At 40.9% G+C, this 19851-nt stretch overlaps 1 protein-coding gene across 3 annotated transcripts in view; it reads right to left on the bottom strand.

Moving 5' to 3' along the window:
• The window catches only part of PLXNB2 (plexin B2), a 146288-nt gene that overhangs the window by 72646 nt on the left and 53791 nt on the right, over window positions 1-19851 (bottom strand). The window lies entirely within an intron of this gene.

Raw genomic sequence — 19851 nt, forward strand, 5'->3', positions numbered from 1 at the left:
ACAACTCTAAAGACCTATAACAGCGAGAATAGCATTGGTGAATTTATTTCATCAGTCTAGTGCAAGATGGACAGTGAACGCAAATATCTGACTTGTTGTTACTGTTGTGTCAAATTTGCCCTTTAATATAATGTTAATTAACCCTTAGTAACACCTCTAGAATATACTGTCAATTATGTTGCACTCCCAAAATTATAAATGGAAAATTACTACAAGGCTCATATTCTTGGTTTAAGTAACTGGCTGAGTTTTATATCACAGTGTAAGATATAGGACTTATTGTATGCATGAAAGTCTCCATATAAATCATTAAGAAATAATGTAGAAGGACTTTAGCAGCAATTAATTTTTACACATCCTGTAATCAGTAACAGACATGTGACCTGTAGTATGAGAAGCTGTGTGCACAGATATGTGAAATTGCATAAGAACAGGTTAACAATAGTTCTTATAGTCTTGTAACTACTAGAGGAATGTTGGACTCTTAGCAGGTGCATTGTTAACTTACTGGTTGCAACCTATGAATATCACAACCAGGTTTAAAGATACCTGGATATCTGAAATTAGAATTAGATCATTTAAGCAGAAGTACTTTTCCCAAATAATGAACAGTGGATATCTTCAACCCGACAACCTCAGCACTTAGATTTGCTTTACATCCAGCTATCACCTGTGCCACCTTTGTTGTAAAGTAAGTGTGAATGGCGAGAGGTTTTATGGGATAAATTATTTTAAAAGGTCATAATGAGGAGTCTGAAGGGTGTTTTAGGGTAAAAGGAGGTTTGAGTGGCATGTCAAGTATACTATAAGAGTATGTGGTCTTTTTTTTTTTTTACACTAAATATATTGTATTAACTTAAAAATGAGATTAGGGGGTAAATGTATCAAGCTGTAAGTTTCTGGCCGGTTTGAAAAGTGGACATGTTGCCTATAGCAGCCCAATCAGATTCTAGCTGTAATTTTGTAGAATGTACTAAATAAATGATAACTAGAATCTGATTGGTTGCTATAGGCAACATCTCTACTTTCCAAACTTGCAGCTTGATGCATTTACCTCTAATTGTAATATGCTGCCTTTTGAAGGTTAGAGGGCGGCACATGTGGCGCTTGACTTGTGTCAGGTTGCCCATCAGTGAACTACAGAGTACCATGTAAAACTACCATTCCCCTGTCGATATGCACATGCTGAAAACTGTAATTACACAATGTGCATGTGTATATTTTACAAATAGACATACCCAAGTGTTTAAGGAGCCAACACATTAAATAAACATTAAGCTGTGCTCAAATAAGGAGCATTACCACTACACAAGGCATCTGATCAGTAAGACCTAAAATGCACATTACTTTCTTTAAAAAGAGAAACTTGAATAGAAGTTGTTAAAGGCAAGCTACAGTACCCCCCCACCCCATTTGTATTCATCCAACGTAGGTATGAGGAAGATAACGTACATAGTCATGTTTGTTGCACCACTCTCCTCAAAAGGGCTTCCAAGTCTACAAGCAGATGGTTATTGTTTTTTTGTCTGTCCCATAAACACTTGTTTCCTCCCAAAACCCTAATTTCAACCTTATTCCTCTAATAATCCTCTCAAAATACAGCTTCAGTTGTGCTTGAGGTATAAACTAGATAGGAAATCTTTTAGGACGTGGCATGATGCCAATGGGATCGGACAATGTCTGGAAACATCAGCAGACAAAAGGAGGCATACTGCTCCCTAGGTCTGCTCATAGCTTATACAGAGGATTGCGTATAAACAGCTTTTTACTAATAGTAATTAAGTCATTTGTTTGGTTAGAATAGGTTAGAGAAAATCGAATAGTTTGCAGTAAGAGGGGTACATTCAACATAGTCATGCCTAGATGCTGGAGCTTGCTCATCAATACTGGGGACTATTAAAAGATGTCTTTTGTTCTGGAATAACTCAGGTTTACAGCATATTTTTTTTTTAAAAAGTTACTGATAAATGCATTCAATAGAATTTACAGCACTCTTTACTTAATTGACACTAGATAATTACAATGGTATCGCTTAATAATTGAGGCAGTATGCAAAGTGTAACCTATGGTACAAAGTATAATTGAGCTTCCCCCCGCTGATCTGCCAGCTAATGTAATTATTTTAAGACATGTCTTCTAGTTCAGTTTATTATTCAAGAAAGATGTTGATAAAAAGAAATAATTTTTTCACAAACGTCTCTTAACAATAAGTACAATAATAAAGAAAAAACATATAGGACCTTTTCTGCTTATTCAAAAATAAAAAAGACTTAAATCTAAATACGCTCTAGTGAACATTAAGTAATAGGAGACTTCAGTTTGGGCAAAATATATTTCATTACCGCATCCATACTGATTAGAAATTGTATAGACATGAAAATGCAACATATAAACTGTATTTTAAACACATTACAAATACACAACATTACAGCCACAACATTAAAACAGTTACAAGTAAAGTGAATAACATTGATTAACTTTGAAAAGGGCCAAATTGTGATGGCCAGAACATCTCCAAAACGGCAGGTCTTGTGAAGTGATCCCAGCATGCAGTGGTCAGTACCTACCAAGAGAGGTCTGAGGAAGGACAACAACCAGTAAACTGGCAACAAGGTCATGGGCACCCAAGGCTCATTGATGCATGTGAGAAGTGAAGGCTACCCCTTCTCATCCAATCCCACAGAAGCGCTATTGTGGTTGAAATTGATGAAAAAGTTAATGCTGGCTATGATAGAAAGGTGTCAGAACACAATGCATTGCAGCTTGCTGTATTTGGGGTCACGTAGCTGCAGCCTGCTCAGAGTGCCCATGCTTATGCGCACATAAGCACCAGAACAGGAACAGAAAGCAGTGGAAGAAAGTGGCCTGGCGAATCACATTTTCTATTACATCATGTGAACGGCCGGATATGTATGTGTTGTTTACCTGGAGAAGAGATGGCACCAGGATGCACTATGGGATGAAGGCAAGCCAGCAGAGGCAGTGTGATGCACTGGACATTCTTCTGCTGGGAAAATTTAGGTCCTGGCATTCATGTAGATGTTACTTTGACACATACTACCTACCTAAATAATGTTGCACACCCCATCATGGCAACAGTATGCCCTGATGGAAGTGGCCTTTCAGCAGAATAATGCACCCTGTCACACTGCAAAAATTGTTCAGGAATGGTTCGAGGAACATGACTTGTCCTTCAACTATCCCAGATCGCAATCCGATCGAGCATCATCATTTAATTATATAGTGCCAGCAAATTCTGTAGCACTTAGAATAATACAATTAGTGACAAACCCAGCAAAGGACAATACTGGGTAGCACAGAAAGAGAGGTGAGTAGACCATGCTCACAAGCTTACAAATTATGGAGCATCTGGGGGATGTGTTGGAAAAACAAGTCCAAGCCATGTAGGCCCCACCTCACAACTTACAGGACTTAAAGGATCTACTGCTAACGCCTTGGTGCCAGATACAACAGGACACCTTCAGAGGTCTTGTGGAGTCCAGCAAAATGCTAACACTATCCCTTATGACTGTAAAATACAATAGGAAACAGACACAGAAGTTACTTTTAATTTGGGATTTGTTTGGACTTGTCTGTAGGAAAAAACCTTTTCTGAACAAAGTATTCAGGCAACTAAAATATCTATGACTACAAAACACAATACATACAATAATCAACAAATACATTTCTAAAACTATTGAATTTAGAAGTAGCTATTAATACAGGGGAAATGCAGGGCATTGTTTCACGCTCAGTCTAGGTGAACAAATAGAAAAAATTAGTCTGTTGCCACCTTTGTGAGAAACTGTTGAAGAGCTGCCAACCACACCCCTGTCTTCATTGATTCACACATTCTGCACATTCACACGGAATATTGAGGAGGGGAGAAAATGCTGCAGTCAGCAATTTGCTACAATTCATAGGAGATGGAGGCTTTTGTCAAGCAAGTTCTTTCACACTTTCTTTATTAAAGAGATAGGAGTTAAAATGTAAACCTTGTTTCCAAAAACTCATTGAAATAGCCAATTTACCCATGTAGCTAGGGTGGAACCACCAACATGAGACTCGAAGTAAATGTGTGTTTGCCTATTCAAAATATATTTTATGAACTTGTAAAAACAGATGTTTAGCTTCTGCATTGCTACATTGTGTTCCCTTATTACTAGGCCCATGTCTTGTTGAATGGTAACATTTTCCACATACACACAGGGCTTCTCCACTGCAGTCACCAAGTACCCCCAAAAGATCATGTTTGGAGTATTTCCTAAAATCACCTTCTAGTAAATTAACCTACTTTACAGGATCAGTAATTATGGTCACCTGCTCCTACTGTGAAATTCTTCAAAAGAGAACTTTGGAGGGGTTTTGAGAGCTCGACGTGAGAAAATTTGCCATAGAAAAGTTTAGCAATTAAATTAAAAAGTAATATGTTTGGTGGTTTACAATTTTATTTTTAAAGCAACTTTAGTGCTCATACCCACTAGTGTTTTTTTTGTTGTTTTTCAAATGCGGTTTTAACCCATGAAAAATGCAAACAGAATCTAACCATTGTTTACGGTGTTACCATGCCCATTGGAATTCTACTCGTAGAATCTGTTATGGGTTGTTTGTTAGATTTATAAAATGTTAGGACTTCGTGAGAACTAATTGAGTGTTAAATATATCCTGAGCTGTAAAGACAATGAACACCGATTTGAAAGAATGTGTACTTTTTCACGTGACTGGAGTGGTTGAAGTCGGCTAGTATAGGGCGGTATGCTATAACAGCAATTCTCAATACCCTTATACATATTCATTTACATATGAAGCTCTATTAATCTACTACAAAAGACTGACCTAAATTCCTGGCTATAACTCACATTTATTTATAAAGCACGTATTATATATATTGATGGGATTGAGGAGAGTAGATCCTGTGCCATGTACCACACCTGCTACCTTCCAGCCCTCCGCTAGTGGGAAGGGCCCCAAAGCATGCTGGGAGTGTTGAGGCATAATGGCTGAAAACTCCAGGCTGGATCTGAGAGAGTGTGAGAAAGACCAGAATACCCACACAGACCTTCTCCCATATCATATCTCTTGTCTCAGACATGGTAAACGGGAAACGGATATCAAGGGGTACAGAATAGACTGGGATGTCACAAAGTATATGTTTTCCTTGTGAAGTTGTCTACCTGCTGGGTGGGATAGTCTGTTCCGCATAATCTGCTGGAACAATGTTTTAGGCAAAGTTAAATTGCCTAAAAAAGATCAGACTATTGTGCTGGTCTGGTCTGTGTTTAGAATGCAGCTAATTTGTGTCATGTTTTCGAACATTTGACATCTGCAATTGCACTTTTATAAGGTGTATTTGACATGAATCGGATGCAGTGGTGGCATAGGGTGTTAGCTATTCATGAAAACCCTAATATAAACTGGCTACAAGTAGATCTATTGGATCCAAGCAAACTAAGCTTAGGGAGGTTGGTTTGTCAGGTACTGCTGAATCCTACACATGTACTAGTATAAAATCAATAGTCTTCATACATTTATCTTCCATGTATACATGTGTGTAAACTATAAATATATTATATATGTTCTACCTACTGTATGCATCAACCTATAACCCAAATATTCCTTGCATGTTTATATTTGCACACAAACCACATACAAAAACACACACTCAATTCTCTGGATATTTTCACACCCGCATAGATGCATATAGAATATACATGCAGTTACAGATGGGGACAATATATCTAATCATGGTTACTGAGTGTCTCTTTCTGAAAGGGCTGGGACAATGAAGTCTCCGAAAACATCAGTATTCTTGAAAAATGTATTTTTATTCACCACCTTAATTGCGAGTCTGAAAAATATTCATAAAAAAGCCATTTATTAAAATGTACTGCATCGGGTCTTAAGTGCAAAGATATTACTTGGGATACAGACCTAAATGATTGACTGCAGAGTAAAAAAAATCAACTCAGTCAGCAGGCGACCAAAACAATTTCAGAACAAAAAAATTCTAGTGCATTTACAAATCATTTTCAGCTTAAAATTAAGCTCTTGAAAAACCAGTCAATGCCAATTAGTTTGCACACAAAAAAAGAAAAAAAAAACCAAGTACAGATTCTAAATTAAGTCACAGCAAGACAAAGACATTAAAACAGCCAGGCAAAATCAAATTCATCACAACTTTATCAGCATAATAGCATTACTATAACATTATAGACAAATGTGCAGCCAAAGGCCCAACGTAAGTGCACATAAATCATTTCAGACGTGACTAAATTGGGTGCATAAGTTATGTTGGGGTGCCACTATGTTCTTAAAGAAGCTTACAAAAGTAGTTCTGACATTATCACAGTGTTGCATTACTTTTTTTAAATTACTTTTTCCCCCAAAAAAAAAATTGGGGGAAAAGGTGGATTCTAGTATCTTACTCTATCAAGAAAGAACAACAAATTAGGTAGTTTATTAGTTTTTAGTAATGCCATCAAGAATATTTCAAGCTCATGTTTTAATCTCTGCAAGTAGTTATTAAAAATAAATACGATAAACTATGGGGCAGATTCAATTAGCCACGACTGTGCATTTTCACTATTTATAGAGTAAAAAGTACAGCTCCCTTTTGCTTGCACCTCTATGGGGCGTGAGCAAAAGTGAGTTGTACTTTGCAGCGATTTTTGTTCTACTGAAAGTGTCTCGCGCCCGTTCCGGGACAATATTCAGCGATTTGTTGTAGAATTGAATCTGCCCCCAAGTGTTTACAAGAGTATTGCAGAGCAGTTATTAACTAGAAACCTCACTTCATGCCTCATTAATTTATACACTAGTACCTAGATTAATTAAATATTTTGAGAAGGCACTGTTTAGTTGTTTAACTGTATTTAAAGGCTTTTGTATATGTATACAGTGTTCTCCCCAGAAATTTTTTCCAGCCGAGTGGGATTAAGAAGTAGCTGGGTGGGGCAGTTGTAATACATTGCAATAATTCTGAGAAATGTTGGAGGTTATTGCCCCCTCCTGCTAGTACTGGTCAGACTGGTGGTCGGTGGTCTAACACACACTGCTGGCTGTAGTGCTCATATAGTGCCTGTTCTAATAGGAGAAAAAATGGTTTATTCTATTATAATAGGACTCTGCTGGGCACCAAGAGCCGGGGGGCGACATGTAAAACCAGCTGGGTGGAGCACCCAGGAAATAGGTGCTGGGGAGAACACCTGGTAAATATTATGCCTGGTTTGAGGACACAGAAATGCCTAGACCAGGCCTGTCCAACCTGCGGCCCTCCAGATGTTTGTGAAACTACAAGTCCCAGCATGCCCTTCCAGCTATCAACAGGTTGTCTACTGGAAAAGCATGCTGGGGCTTGTAGTTTCACAACACCTGGAGGGCCGCAGGTTGGACAGGCCTGGCCTAGACTATAAAGCAGGGGTCTTAAACCTTTTAATACCTACCGCACACTTTTGTATCTTTGATGATGGTAAAATTTCCTTACCAGGTGCCGCAGTAACTCAATTTAGCACAAGTGCAAAGTAATTTCTAGAGGGGAGGGTTTTTGTAACTATATAAGGAGCAGTTACTTGCAAAAGCCTATTTGAAAAAGTCAAGCTCTGCAGTCTTGCATATACAGGTTACTGTATTCACAAATATACATGCAGGTTGTTGGTATGCACTATAACACTCTGACACAGTCTCTGCACGTCCATGCAGGATACACTTGTTGTGGTGTACAGGCTCTTTTATACTTATATTAAGTATAATATACTTATTAAGTGCCTCCAGTCTGTACCTATGACTCTCACTGGTTGAGGGGAAATTCTCTCAAAACTGTAAATTAAGTTAAACCCAGTCCTTAGAAATATGTAAGTAGCAGCTACTAGATCAGTCTGTTCACGGCGGGTACCAATGCAATACGTGGCGCGATAGCTGAACTACTGGTTTCAGAAGCATGCGCAGTAGCACATTTCAGACAATGGAGTCCAGCCCCACTTCCTCCTACCAATAGATCACCAGGAACCAGGTTGCCAAGGAAACAGAGCGTAGCGTTACTGTTTCTAACACATAGCAATGTGGAACATTGTTAAAAACCCCACCGCCCACCATGAAAGCTGAAATCGCCCACTAGTGGGCTTAAGGGACCAGGTCGACGACCACTGCTATAAAGTATCCAACATTGAAGAGGGCGTGTGGACATTTTCTGCATGTGTGACCTAGAGAATTGATCGTCTGGATAGTGAGAAGGAAGTTATATCCATACAATGGAACTCTTGGTACAGCAAACCTGCTCATGTTACAGTGTGTTTTCTGCTTTGTTAAATGTGAACACTTTGCTTTCAACAATGCTTGCAAAAAGATTTCTTAAATTGTATCAATGGACTTGTGAGATCTTTGAATGCCTTTTAATTTGACTACTATACATTGGCAATGGCTACGACATGTTTAGTGTGCAATGCACAGATCATAGCAAATAATTAAGGCCAATTATACTTTATAATTTACTTATAGAGAGCCAATCATATCATTCAGCGATGTACAGAGAAATCATTCATGTCAGAAGCCAATTAACCTGCCAGTACATTTATGGAGTGTGGGAGAAAATCCGAGCACCTAGAGGAAACCCACGCAAACACGGGGAGAACACACAAACTCCTCCCAGAAATGGACTCCGCACTACGAGAGAGCGATGCAAACCACTGTGCCACCATGCTACACTTTTACCAAATTTATAAAGTCTGTGGCTGTACAGCACTGCCCAGCAACCCATTCTCCATGGTTTTTGCATGAATAAAAAAACCAAAACAAAAAAAAAAAAAAACGTATAGAAGCAACAGTCTTTCAGCTACAATGAGTACCATAATACAAACCTACCAACAAACTTAAGTGTATAAGCACCTAGGGTATCTCTAGCATATGCGCACATCCCCTGTGGACCTGAACACTGCTTGCTAAGCATTCCCACTACATTGATGTGCCATAAAGTTAAAGAATATCCAAAACACATCAAGGGTCACACAGCAACTTCAGAGCAGCCCAATAAAAGTGAAACATATTCCAGCGCACACATCAGAGGGTACGCAAGCTTCCCTAGAGATACGTTGGCTGCAGATGTTATTTTATTTCAAAAACCATTTTGTTCAGCTGCAGAGCTCCAAGCAGACAATTCAAAAGCTAAATAGCCCTTGTCTAATGGTTATGTCAGTCATACACAGAAGCAGAGTCACTCATTATCATGGTAAATTGTAGTGTTTAATGCTATTGGTTCTACTGAATAGTTGATGCATGTTATGGATCTAGACAATGCATTAAGTAATGGCGAATGGATTCAAGCAGACTATGTTCTCTCTCTCAGTAAGCACTCAGATCCCCGGCCATTTCAAAACGTGTACCATAAGGGCTTGTACACACAGGCATTGAAGAAATTGCACTTTGTTTTTTTCACAGAGTTTATAGCACGTTCATTAAAGTGACTCAAGGCTTCCCTGCAACTTAATGCACTATGTAGCAGCGTTCCTTAGCGCAATTTGAAGAAATGGAGTGAAAACATATGTAGGGCCTGAGGCATTAAAGGAGAGCAAAGCATAAAAAAGGAGTAACATTTGCACCTGGGCAAAACCATGTTGCATTGGAGGGGGAGGTAAATTTAAAATAGGGGGACAGATTTATAGTTGGGGTAGGACATGTCCTAGATCAACTTTAAATTTCAGTGTAATAATAAAGCTATCAAATATTTGTGTGCTAGATGAAAAAACAGCCAGTATTTAACTTATGTGCAAAATAATAAACTAATTTGCACCCCTTGCATTGTAACATGGTTTGTCCCAGAGAACATTTACTCCTTTTTTGCCTTAATGACTCAGCCCCGTAGTGTGTAACATTCTTTAGAAGAAATAATAGTTGAATGTGTGAATACTTGCCTATTTATGTGCGGCTAAACTTTTTGAATAAAGAATATATGTGGTGTGATCATACAGTTTTCATCTTTAGTGTTTTGGTGTTATTTTTTTATGCACAGTAATGAACATGGCTTCCAATCTGTGGCGTATACGGTGATATGCCATACAGCCACTTGGACCAGAGGCAAAACTAGCTAGTTGTGGGCCCATGTGCAAAAATTTGCTTTGGGCCCCCCTTCACGTTTCTGGCCTTTCTCTGCATCAATCTGCACTGACAACGCCGGACGTGAAGACGTCACGCCCAACACGCAGGGAGGATGATGCCGGATGGCAGTGGGCTCCATTATCGTCAGGATCGCTGGTAGTTCCGCCTCTGGACCACTGATTCTAATATAATTTTAAAAAAATGCCTAAGATTTATTAAATCATCATGTTTAATGCAGAAAATACAATTTAAAAGTTTAGGAGACAGAATGTATTTAAAGACTGGAGCAAATAATAAAAAAATAAAAATGAAAATAGTTTTTTGGTCCCAATTATGGATATCTCTAGGAGCTCCACTTGAACCAACAGCAGACAGGACAAATGTCAGGGCATAGAACAATTGTTTCTCATAACTACTGAATAATGACCTTGTGTTTAGGAATAAAGACAATCCATTCATCCTTCAATCCTCCACTCTCACTGGATGACCGCCACACTTCCTACATAGTTTGCTGTGTAGGAGGCATGTTTTCTTTACTTGAAAAAACATTTGGATGTTTATGTGTTTTCTATTTTTGTACAATGCATAAATAACTTTTCTTTTTAAAATCTGTTTAGAATATCATTCAGATATCTTTGATCCAACTAATTCCTGTTCCAGCAAGCCTCATTATTTGGTTAAGAAATTTATCCTCTTTTTGAACACTTCTACCCTATTCATACTGCACCAAAAACCCGGGTTTTTGCAGAGGCACGCTGAAAAACCCAGGTCTTGGTGCAGTATGAATAGTCCAACCACAAAATCCCGGGTCTAAAATCCCGGGACTTAGACCCGGGATTTTGCGAGGGGTAATTGCCGGGTTGGACCCCACTCGCCTGAAGTATGAATGGCGCAACCCGTGTAATTCCCGGGTCTCACCATTCATACTGTAAAAAAAAAAAAATGGGGAAGTAAAAAAAAATGATTTTAATTAATAAAAAATACATAACAAATGTTTACTTAACTTATTTTCAGTCAGCGGTGTCTCCGGTGCGTTGCCGGCTGTCAGGGGGACCTCTGGGTACTAAAATGACGTCATTTCTAATGGACTAGAAATGACGTCATTTTAGTACCCAGAGGTCCCCCTGACAGCCGGCAACGCACCGGAGACACCGCTGGCTGAAAATAAGTTAATTAAACATTTGTTATGTATTTTTTATTAATTAAAACATTTTTTTTTTACACTTTTTTTTTTCTAAAACCCAGGTCGGGCAGGTGCAGTATGAACCCGCCCGACCCGGGAATCTTCTGATCTATACTGCCCTGTGCCCCGGCAATATCCCGGGTTAACAACCCGGGATATTGCCGGGGCGGCAGTATGAAAGTGGTATAACTAGCTGCTAGTCTGACAAGTTTTTTTGTTAATAGACGAGCAAACAAATTCTTGTTTTAAAACGCCTCCTGACCTTGTAGTTGTCCCTCCAGCATTCAAACAGGTTGTTGACAATAATACAAACAGCACAGCGTATTAACACAGCTTACAGAAGTTTTATGGAAAGAGTACAATGAAATGTAAAAACGCACACACAAAACGTTTTATTTGTTTAACAAACACAGACAGCAAAGTATCACCAGAAACGAAGAATCTCAAAAACACAAAAAAGTAAGTGAAACAAAAGAAACGTCCAAAGGCCTTCCAGAAGGACTAAAGCAGGCCTGTCCAACCTGCGGCCCTCCAGATGTTGTGAAACTACAAGTCCCAGCATGCCCTTTGAGCTATCAACTGGTTGTCTATTGGCAAAGCATGCTGGGACTTGTAGTTTCACAACACCTTGAGGGCCGCAGGTTGGACAGGCCTGGACTAAAGGCACTTGCATACTGGCGTTTAAATGTTGCAGTTATGAAAATTAAATTCATTCTTTGTATCCATAGCCATTTGCATTTATACAAGTGCTTGCACTGCAGAGTGGTTATTTAGACCTGCTTGCATTCACAGTATGTCATAGTACATTCATTTCTATGGGAGCGCACTGTATACATAATTACTAAGGGTTAACAAAAGTGGCTAAAACAGCATTGTGTTGTATTTTTTATTCGATTCAGGTCAATGACCCATTCATTTCAGTGGAATTCTGCACTACATGTAAATGCCCCATTGAAATTAATGGGCAACTGAATGGACCTGCAAAGCATTTTAAATAGTTTGTTCAAAGCATCAAGGCAGACATCCCTGGTTAACATCTCACCACTAGTCAATCACAAGCTATGATGTAAGTGGTAAGTGCGAGTCCTGGTTATTTCAGTTCAGTCATTCTGTGGCTAGGTTCCAACCAATATTGCTTTGGGCACTTCTGTAGTTTGCAGTCCCATTCTGGCGACTGGGACATTAAAGGCAGTTCAAAGCTCCAGTAATGCAGCCAGGAACCGTTAAACTGTTCTTGGTCACCAGATCCCTGAATACTTTTACTAGCACTGTTCACTTTACTAAATGGTAATTCAGCTTTAAAGCTCCATTTTCATTCACCACTATAAAATGGCTGCAGAAGGGGCTTGTGAATGGAAGGACAAATCAGAAGCCACAATGTCTGATTTCAGCCTCTCATTGGCCCTCTTACTCACACGCCTCCATTCCATGCCTCCTCTGTAACTGCACACAATGCAAGTTTTCAGCCCAGGACTGCGACACTAACCACACAGTCTGGCTCTGCGCTTTTTAGCTGTGCCCCCTCCCTCACCGGGAGGAGGCGCAGCTAAGAAGAGCCAGTAGCAGTGCAGCTTTAAGAAAAAAAAAAAAAAAAAATAATAAAAAAAAATAACCTATAATATTGTGTATGAGCTCTATAACTGTGTTATACCTTCCATAAACTACATATAGCTTGTATCTCTATAATCAGGAGAACTAGCATATGAAGTTTTGGAATAAATTGTTGGGGTTCTTCTAATTGTATCTGTAGCATAGGGGAACCAGAGAGACAGCATAAATAATATTAAATTATACAATGTTCTGTGTCAAAATTGATTTGACATTTTTTGATACAAAAGTACTTAAAATATAATTCTTGGTTTGGCCAACACAGAGCAACATTTTCAAATGTGGTTTAGTCACAAAGGTACTAAATAATCTGTCATGCAGGAATTGTGTAGTAAATGCCATGCAAAGCAGTTGATTGTCAAAATAAAGAACTTTGTCTTCAGTACATTGAACTATCACTGCAACTTCTTTATATTCCCATCTATGCTGTGACTATTGACACTTACTGTAGCTAAAATTCAGTGTTTGGTTGTTTTTAAACATTGGCTGGACTAGCTAATCCACTCGCTAAACAAGGATGATTTGACCAGATAAGGTTGTAAATCCTTTGATGTAAACCTCTGGTTTAGCGGGCCACAGAAACAGCCTGCTCTCAGATACACTGTACATTCACCACAATACAAATAGTAAGCATGGGAACAAATTACACACAAATTAGCTTTTACAAACCACTACATTAAGTCTGTCGCTTAGAATTTATAAATGTACTTTTAAATGCAGCCACTAGCTATTTATACACAGTATTTTGTACTAAAAAGACAGGCGTAAAAAAATGTAGTTTATCCTCTTATAAGAGATTACAGATTTGTAAATTTCCTCCAGACTGGTTATGAAATCTGTTGTGAAGTTTAACAGATGCCGATCTTCATAATAGATAAAAACACTGTCTTTTTTTCCACCCCCACACTGTCAGCTAAATGATCTAGGAAAACAGAAACACAGTAAGATCTAAAAACATGAAGGAGACTATATACATTCTTTACCATCCCAGAAAAATATGTTACAGTAGAAACAAAGCATACCAGGGACATGACTCAGACCAAGCATATCCAATTACAGCTGCACTAAAACCTCGGGAGGCGCTCCTTTCTTTCCCATGGTAGGCAGACTGAAAAAAGTGAGGTTTGTTTTCTATAAATCACGTACACTGATGGGGTGACATTGGGATCAACTTCAAACTCCTGACAAAGTGTGGGCCAGACCCAAGCCTCACGTGGTCACATAAGTTCTAATATTTAGCACAAAGATATGCTTTATATGGTTTTATGGATATTTCTCATCTCCAAATCGCACTGGTAATATAGATTATATAAATTGAAAAAAAAAATTTTTTTTTAAAAAAAATACCAAACTCTGTTCTTATGAGATGGATATGTTTAGTGTCTGCACTTTTGGAATATATGAATTACTTGCATAAAAAGAAAATACTTAATGACCAATAAATTATGTATTTGACATTCAGTTTTGCTTGGCAGCTGTGAACACATGTGCCACACACTTATATACAAGGAACAAGCATAATAGAGAGAAAGAATAACTTTGTGCCAACAGATATTATTTAGTTCCTAGTATATAGATTGTTAATACAGTCTCTTTTAGTGTTCAAGTCAAATGATTGAGATTTTTTAATTTGACCTTTTAGCTGTAGAAGTTGCAGGACAGTATCCTACAAAGCCAATATTATAAATTCATGGGTAACATCCATTGTGTCGAGCTATTGTTGAACGGTTTCATTGTCTTTTCTATTTTTAGGTAGAGAGAGCAGCCTCTTCTTTGGGACTGCTATCTAAATAGAGCGCCAAGCCCTCTAATTGTAAGCTTACCTAACCAGGAGGAACATTGGTAATAAAGTAATACATAAAAAAAACAGCAAACTTATGGTATTTCCGGCATAGTGAGTGATCAAAGAACAATGGTTAATCTAATGCGCCTAATAATCCCTGGGGAAGATGGAGAAAATACTCATATCACAATAATTGCTTTTGAAGCAATCCAACTCCTGTGCACACTATTTAATTTGCACGTGCGGCTGATTTTATGGCAATCCAGACAGCTGCAATTATACGTTTCTCAAGTTAGTATTAATATTAATTCTACATTCTGCTAAAATAAACCATTCTAGAGCACATCTGCCTGCAAGCGCACAGACTCATTAACAACGATGGCAGCTAGTAAGCGTGCTGAAAAGATTTTGTGCAGACAAATTGCCATTTTAAGTTCATATTTGTGTAAGCCTTTGTTTAGGTCTTACAAATGTATCATTATCAGAAATAATGCCTTTTTAACCCCTACATGAAAGCTTTAATTACACGCCTGGTGTTGGTTTTCATTCATGCATAATGATTTTATGGTAAACTAAGGAGCAATGCAAATTAAACGTATTCGGCATCTAAGATGAAAACACGCTGTCATGATGTGAAAACACAACGGGGGGCTGCTATCAACCAGTAACCCCAAGTGTAAATTTCTGACACGGATACAAGAGCTGGTCCTTGTGTTTCTAAAAAGCTCTTTAATCAATAAGAATTATGTCTGGGATAATTAACTCCACTGTAAATTAAGAGATATACTGGAACTCAATGAGGATTTATGTGACCATATGAAAAACAAAAAACTAAAAACAAAACACCAAAAACTAAGAATGTAGGGCTTCTAGAGGTCATAAAAATATAAGGTGTGTTTTCTATTATTTATAATACAGACATTTTCCTAATGAACACGAGTGATGACCACTTATACAAATATTTTGCAGGTTATAGTTTATATACATTAACCTCACTTGTGGAATATAGTGCAATGAAAGCCACATACAGAATAACCCACAAAAGGCAGTGGAAATGTAGCAACATATTACATGTAGGCTGACCTTATTTTGTAGAGTGGACAAATAGTATTCATATGCATTCAACAGAGTGAGTGTAGGACAGATTCAGACCAGGGGCGGCCAACCAGTCAAATAACCCAATAATATCTAGAGATACTGCCAAGATCCAAGTTTACTTTTTTATGTGTGGGTGCATATACATATAGCGTGCATATACATATAGGATGCATATACATATAGGATGCATATCGGGGTCCGATCGCTTCCTTCCTTTATCTCCAACTCTCTTAACCTTCTCGCCATCACTGAAACCTGGCTCACTCCCTCTGACACCTCCTCACCCGCCGCCCTCTCCATGGTGGCCTCTCCTTTACCCACTCCACCAGACCGGATGAACGTCTAGGTGGTGGAGTGGGCCTCCTCCTGTCCCCCTGCTGAACTTTTCGGGTCTTTCCCACCTTACCTTCCCTCTCCTCCTTCGAAGTTCACTCCATCCGTCTTTTCTCCCTCATCTACCTCTGTGTCACCGTCATCTACCGTCCCCCTGGCCTACCTCCCTTTTCCTGGATAACTTTGCTGCCTGGCTCCCCCACTACCTTTCCTTTTGACATTCCCTCTATCATACTCGGTGACTTTAACATCCCCATTGACAACTGCTCAGACCCGGCCACCATCAAACTTCTCTCCCTCTCCTCCTCCTTGGGCCTCTCACCAAGTGGACCTCCTCCCCCACCCACTGTCTTGGTCACTCCCTCGACCTTGTCTTCTCTGCGATCTCTCTGAGTTCTCCAACTCTCCCTTCCCACCCTCTGACCACCATCTCCTCTCTCTCACTCTGTCCTCCTCCACTGCTCCTTCCCCGCCCAAAGCCACCCTCACCAGACGCAACCTGGAAACGATTGACCCCATCTCTTTCTCCTCCTCTCTTGATTCTCTCCTTTCTCCCCTTCCCTCCCTGGCCTGCCCCGACCAGGCGTCCTATCTCTACAACCACTCCCTCACTACTGCCCTGGACGCTGTTGCCCCTGCCTCTCCCATCCGCCGACGCCGTCTCATCCCCCAACCATGGCACTCCAAACTCACCCGCTTCCTCAAAAAGTGCTCTCGCACTGCAGAACGTCTCTGGAGGAAATCTCGCTCCCTGGCGGATTTCCTTCACTTTAAATTTATCCTCTCCTCATTCTGCTCTGCCCTCTCCCTTGCTAAACAAACCTTCTTTAAATCCCTCATTTCTGCTCAGTCCTCTAATCCCGGCCGTCTTTTCGCCACCTTTAACTCCCTCCTTTCTCCCCCCCACCACTCCGGTCCCTCTTTCCCTCTCCGCTGCTGACTTCGCCACATTTTTCTCTTCCAAAATTGAAGCCATCAGACTTAACATCTCCTCCTCCAACCCCTCTCCCGCTGCCCTCATTGCTCCACCCCTCTTTAACAAACAACTCTGGTGCTCCTTCGGCCCCACATCAGGCGAAGAAGTTCGCTCCCTTATTCTTTCCTCTCCACCCTCCACTTGTCCTCTTGATCCCATCCCCTCTAACCTCCTTCGCTCGCTCTCTTCCACTGCCTGCTCCTACCTGGCACACCTCTTCAACCTATCACTCTCCTCTGGTGTAGTACTCTCCTCATTTAAACACGCTCTTATCTCTCCTATCCTCAAAAAACCCAATCTTGACCCCACCTCCGTCGCCAACTATCGCCCCATCTCACTTCTCCCCTACGCCTCCAAACTACTTGAGCGGTTAGTCTGCTGTCGTCTCACCCAATACCTCTCGGACAATTCCCTCCTTGACCCTCGCCAATCTGGGAACCGCCCCCACCACTCCACTGAAACTGCCCTAGCCAAGGTCACCAATGATCTCCTATCAGCAAAATCCAGGGGGCACTTCTCCTTACTTATCCTCCTTGACCTTTCCGCGGCCTTTGACACCGTGGACCACCACCTCCTACTGCAAACTCTTTTCTCTCTCGGCCTCTCTGGTTCCGTCCACGCCTGGTTCTGCTCTTACCTCACCAACCGCACCTTCTCTGTCTCCACCTCTGGCTCTTCCTCTGCCCCATCCCCCCTCCAAGTAGGAGTCCCCCAGGGCTCTGTTCTCCGCCCCCTTCTCTTCTCGCTCTACACTTCCTCCCTTGGTGCGCTCATCTCCTCCTTTGGTCTTCAGTATCACCTTTATGCTGACGACATTCAACTCTACATCTCTTCTCCTGACCTCTCTCCCACCCTCCTCTCTCGCGTATCTGACTGCCTCTCTGCCATCTCCTCCTGGATGTCCTCACGCTTTCTCAAAATTAACATCTCTAAGACTGAACTCATTGTCTTTCCTCCCTCCAGACTCCCCTCCCACCACAACCTCTCTATCGTTGTTAATAACACCACCATCTCCTCTGTCACCCAACTCCGTTGCCTAGGTGTCACCCTTGACTCATCTCTCTCTTTTACCCCCCACATCCAATCCCTTGCTCAAGCCTGTCGCTTCCAACTGCGCAACATTGCCCGCATCCGACCCTTCCTCTCACAAGACTCCACCAAAACCATCATCCACGCACTCATCTCCCGCCTTGACTACTGCAACCTTCTCCTCACTGGCCTCCCCCTCTCTCATCTTGCCCCCCTCCGATCTGTACTCAATGCGGCTGCTAGACTCATCTTTCTCTCACGCCGCTCCTCCTCTTCCTCCCCTCTCTACCATGCCTTACACTGGCTCCCTTTCCCCTACAGAATCCTCTTTAAACTCCTTACTACCACTTACAAAACTCTCTCCCAGTCTACTGCCCCCTACATCTCTAACCTCCTCACCATCCACACTCCTGCCCGCTCCCTGCGCTCGGCAAACGACCGTTGCCTCTCCTCCACTCTAATTACCTCTTCCCACTCCAGAATCCAAGACTTCTCCCGAGCTGCCTCCCTGCACTGGAATGACCTCCCTCGCTCCATCTGTCTCGCACCCAATCTATGTTCCTTCAAACGGGCACTCAAAACTCACCTGTTCCTGAAAGCCTTCCAACCATCCACTTAACCCCTCATCTACTCTGCAGTTCTCCCCCCTCTCCCCTGCCCCTTTTTCTCCCTTGTATCACTGCCTCCCTTTCGTGCTTTTTTGTCCACCTTCCCTTAGGATGTAAGCTCGCATGAGCAGGGCCCCTCTCCCCTCCGTATTTACTCCATATGTCTGCCCGGAGTTTCTGAAGCATTGGTACTCTGTGTTTATTGTTCTGTAATGTTTCACCATGTATGATCTACTGTTTGTGCTATGTAAGGCGCTGCGGAAACCTTGTGGCGCCCAACAAATAAATGATAATAATAATTATAATAATAATACCGGGGATATCTCCCGATCCCAGGAGCATTTGCTGACATTATTCAGCATCCAACTCGCAGCCTATGCAGCGAGACACATTGTAATACAGACACAAGGGATATATAACATGTTACATACATATAGGTTTATAAAAGTGTAAGCAGCATACATTACATGGAGACCACTCCAGCAGATACTTGCTGGCTGTCAAAGCCAACTGAGCACTAGTTGTAGGAGGATAGTGCTGCTATCACCAGACTCCTTCACCAGCACTTGGGAACGCTTACTTATGGGTAGTTGGTATGGCTGCTACAGCCTCTCTTTGCTGATGACTGGCTGAAATAGGACAGATTTTAATGAGAAATTACCGCAAAACATGGCTCATTCCCTCAGCCAGTGGAATATACCCCATTACCTCAGAGTATAACAGTATGACAGAGAAAAACAGCAGCCAAAGACTGACAGCCTGATGTGTAGACAAATGCAAGTTCAACTCGTAAACAGGAAAAAGTACTTTTGGTTACTGCGCATGGGTTTCAGTGCATTACTCGCAGCAGCCCATAAGGTAGATAAAGAGGGGAGTCTATGCAATTTGCACAGTAAAATAAAGTGGTATGTGTGAAACGGAGACAATCAAACAAGTGATCTCACTCCAGCAATGGAGCGGTGACCACTGCCAAGAGTGCACAAGAGATAGTGCCACAGCCAAGTAAATGGAGATAACCTCACACATGAAAGTGCGCAAGCCACATTTTTAAGTGTGACTAACAAATTAATATTCTATCCATGTATCCAATAAGAATTGTACTTACTTTAATACTGCAACCGTTTAAAAATGTGCTGGAGTGAAGGGG

Source organism: Mixophyes fleayi, chromosome 4 (genome assembly GCF_038048845.1).
Source record: "Mixophyes fleayi isolate aMixFle1 chromosome 4, aMixFle1.hap1, whole genome shotgun sequence".
NCBI lineage: Eukaryota > Metazoa > Chordata > Amphibia > Anura > Limnodynastidae > Mixophyes > Mixophyes fleayi.